This window comes from Protomyctophum bolini (assembly GCF_963924005.1).
Source record: "Protomyctophum bolini genome assembly, chromosome: 24".
Classification (NCBI taxonomy): Eukaryota; Metazoa; Chordata; class Actinopteri; order Myctophiformes; family Myctophidae; genus Protomyctophum; species Protomyctophum bolini.
In genome coordinates this window covers 15,944,989-15,949,658 of record NC_137885.1, presented here as the reverse complement: position 1 = coordinate 15,949,658, position 4,670 = coordinate 15,944,989, and positions in this window count along the sequence as shown.

Genomic DNA, 4,670 nt, shown 5'->3' with positions numbered 1-4,670 from the left:
TCTATGCTGTCTTTCGCTATGCTATATAAAGAAGAAAGGCACGTGTCTCTTTGTAGACAAACTAGACATGTACGTGTGTATGACTGCTGTGTGTGTAAATGGTGTGCATTTCTAGTAAAGCACCTTTAAGATTCCGTCGACTAAAACTAAGACGAAAAATGTTCGTTGACTACCTTTTTCCACTGATGAAAACTAAATGGAAACTAAATAGAAACTATAAACTATGATGACTAAAACTAAGACTATATATACTGACAATTGTCAACAAATAAAAACTTGACTACAATGTTAGGAAGGGACTAGTGGACAAGAGATCCAGTATAAGTCATTTTACAATTAGTTGCATGCTGAAAATAGCCGATCTACAAGCTCACAACGCGTCGCACTGCAACGCGTTGTGAGCTTGTAGATAGTCTATTTTCAGCAAGTGAAAAAAACACTTGACTAAACTCTTAGTCGACTAAAACTAGACTAACACTAAAACATTCCAGGTGACTAAAATGTGACTAAAACTAAATTAAAACTATTCAAGAGACTATGACTAAAACTAAAATAAAGGTGCAGCATGCTTTAATGTGCATGACATTCACACAAAAACATAGGGATGGGTAATTAATCGGTCATCACATCGATATCGAAACGTTTTAGCAGATATTTTATTATTTGAATAATTAAAAATGATGAAAAATGTATACAAAAAGCCTGAAAAAAGCCTTTTGTGATGATGAAGGCTGCAAAAACAAGTTGGAACATATAAATACAAATACTACATTCAAGCTGTTTATGATGGTGGGATATGGGCCAACATTTCCATTACAGTGCATCCCTAGTTTTGCCTAGTTTTCCCTAGCGCCCCTCAAAAAGAACAAGAAGTGTCAAGAACCAATCATGGTTCTCAAACGGTTTTCATTTCAAGAGCGTCCATAACTCTGAGTCAACAAATGAAACCAAATGGACCCGTTCCATTTTGCACACTCTCAGAGTTACAGAGATCTGTAAGGGTTCATTTGGAACCCCCAATCCCAAGGGTGGCCCCTGGACTTTCGATCAAAGCTCGACATTCCCAAATGTCAGGCTTCTAAGAAAAGAACAGACCTCGGACATGTTCAATTTAATGTACACGACTACATGTGCAGCACACCATAAACACATCAAAAGAGTTGATCCTTTTTACTCCTTGTGACCTTGGCGAAAATACATGATAAAACTAAAGGAGAAAGGAAGGAGAATGGAGGGTAATAATAGGGCAAGGAGGAGAGAAAGACGGGCCATGCTGGAGGGATGGGAGAGCGAGAGAGACGGAAGAGGAAGAATGCCAGAAGGTGGAGTATAGGGTGATGGATGACTCGCTCTGTACGGAGGATAAGCAGAAGACTAATGATATTATTCCAACCTATTCCAGCCAAATGATTGGAGAGTTAGGAATCAAAATGGGCCCCTTATTACGGCCGGTCTGTAACTCATGGAACCTTAGTTTAGTTTGGGGTCCCAGGGACAAAAATCCTATAAAATGGTGAGGTCAGTGCATGTGTAATGCACACAAAGGCCATCAAAAAGTGAGACTCCCTACCACAATTGCCATAAAAGAGCACCTGTCTGCCATTTACAACAGGACCTATAGACAAGCCTACTGTTTTTCTGTAAATATACCTCCCTATCCTAGCATTGATATCTGGTATAGTATTTTCTTGATGAAGCTAATGCTGCCTCCTCCTCGTCACAAATTCCTTGAAAAGCATGGAATAAATAAGCAATTTAAACGCTCGTTTGGATATATCCTTGTCGGCTAATAAACAAAAATCACACCTGTGTGAAGTGAGAGGTGCTCTTGTCGTCGTACATCAACCAATAAAAAAAAAGAATATACTTCTTCATGATTTGTCAACTTATGTTACCAAAGGTCGCCAAGGGCACTGCAACCCCTAACGCAATGGTTCCCAAGGTGGGGGGACCCCCAGAGGTCCCTGAGGGAGTTCCAGGGGGTCCCCTACACCTAAATGATAGTTTGGAAATGGACTCTTATGGGTCTGTAACTATGAGAGTGTACAAATGGATCCAAATGAACCTGTACACTCTCAAGAGTTAAATTAACATTGATTTTACAATATAAATTGGGGGTCCCAGGGATAGAAATGCCATTAAATCGGGGTCCTCAGCCTAATTCATGTCAAACTGGGGGTCCTTGAAATTTAACGGGATAGCCGTTTCTGAAAGTATTTATTTAAAGACGGTTACGCCGCGGACAAAGCCAACTCGGATCGTGACAAATCATGACAATGAACACAATATTTTGGGCCGATCAAATAATTTATAAGAAGAAAAACAAAACAAATAGTCTTGTCTCCTGCCTTTATTTTCTTCTTTCTAATGATTTGATCGGCCCAAAATATTGTGTTCATTGTCATGATTTGACACGATCCGGGCTTTGTCCGCGGCGTAACCGTCTTTAAATAAATACTTTCAGAAACGGCTATGGGAAAAATGCATTGCTTTTCATTTCCTGGGCCACTCGCCATTCTGAAAGGGGGAGGGACTGCGACGCTCTATAGCAGTGTATTATGAGGGGCGGGGGGTGGACTGGGAGAAGGAGTGAGATGGGGTTTGTGGAAGGTTGGCTGATAAGCAGCTATGGCAGGGAAAATGGGCACAGAGACAGAAGTATTTGGTACCAATTCTAGTAGCAATTGCTTGGCCACTTTCAATTCTCACAGTTCACCGTGTCTTCCTATTTTAAGGGTGCACCCTTCTAACCTGAATCCTCAGTTATCTCCTGTAAACCTTCAACTCAAGTTTTGTTCTGTTCCAGTTAAATCACATAATCAAAATAGGACAAAACATTTAGGGTTCAGAGTTCCAAGGATAAACCAGGAGGGCATGTATCAGTGTATGTGTCAAAAGTTCCATATGGTTTCCAAAACTGTACGTAACAGAGTTCCATGAATGTGTGTGCGTGCGCACCCTTTGTCAAGTCCTGGTTCTGCCCCATTGGTTGCCGTTCCGTGGTTGGACGAAAATCCTCTCTCTCCATCCACTACCATTGAAATAAGGTGTTTTTCAGTTGCTTCGTATTGACATTCTGTGCACTCAATTCTTATTTTACACTTGGTGTCAGTAAAAAAGGTGCAGCATGGTGACTGGGTATATCATGTTTGTTTTTAGTATCAAATATGTTTTAGCAAATTCAACATGAACAAGGTGGAACCAGGGCAGAACAAGGCAGAAAGAGCCTGCTGGTTGGTCAGTCAGGGACCAATCAGAAAGGCTGACAAAGGGTGACACTGAAGCTGAGTGGGGGAGTCTGCAGATTAGGCCTACCACACTGTAGAGTGCAGCAGTATCTGTCCAGTGGTCACCAGAGTATGGGGGAATACTCGCTGTCGGTCAATCTCTAGATCCTGGTGGGAAGCTCGCCATCTATTGGAATGGTCAACTGGAAAACGATCCAACAAAAAAAACCCTGACCTGTCATCAGACAGGCCGGGTCAGAGAAATCTAATTAGTATCATAGTATCAACTGTCTGTTGTCAATTAAGTTTTTAACCACGAAATGTGCAATACATGAACTTTTTTAAATGCATATAAATGTTCAAACTGTATGCAACACTGTGCATTTTTAAACCTTTTACATACTTCTTTCAACATTATGTATTTTAAGCAAAAACATCTTCACATGAATTCAGTACATCTTGTATAAAGTGCATGGTGAAATGGATTACATCCATTTAGTAAACAAATCCTCAAAACATAAACTCCCTTTTAAAGTATTACACTCTCAAAGTGTTCACAATTAACTTTCTTTTCAACTTCATTGAAAATAAATGAACTGTCTTACCGATTTTGCTCAGGTTGGGCACAAATGCAATGGCTGCCCCAGTGAATCCACAATGTTTTCTAGAAATAATGTAAATAAACAACACCACTCATCGAAAACCAAAGTAACTTCAAATTATTTGTTACTCTTAAATTAACTTATTTATCTGGTGAGTTACCTTGCTTCGCTATGGTTTGTATTCATAAAACTCTTCTAGAATCACACTTTTCCTCTCTGTTCTGTGCTCTGCTGTCTGTGGCTTTTTTCTGTCTCCAACTTCAACAGCTGAACTGACTCAGTTCAATTGGGCTTCATTAGTGCAGCACTGCAGGTACTGTAGTAGACTAGAGGGTGGCCAGACGTCCGGTTTTAGACCCACCTCCCACCTCAACCTCTGGCCGGACACATAATTGTCCGTTTTTGTGTGATATACAGTGCTTGTGTCATAACTGTCATTTACGTCGTCTCTGTATTAAAATCTCCGCAGCGAGCCAGGCAGCCAGCCACAAAAGAGAGGAGAGGTTCGGAGTGTTGCCATGTCCGCTTAATTATAAGCGACTTTGGCCTTGTTTTATACAATAGCTTACTAAGCCTAGTCAGGCTTCTTTTGGGCTTGTTTTCATAGACATGGTTGCTTGTTTCTCTTCCAAAACCTGTCAACACTGCCAGTGGGATGGTCGGTTTGTTTTTGGTGGTGTGTTCTCACAATCACTTTAGTATAGTTAATGCAGAGATAAATAAACCAAATATGCCGAAATGAAAAACTACATTTAATGAGCAATGGAGCAAGGAACTCGACATCATAAAGAAAGGGAGGCTAAAGCACTGTGAACATATAGGCTACTGGCTTCATTCTATG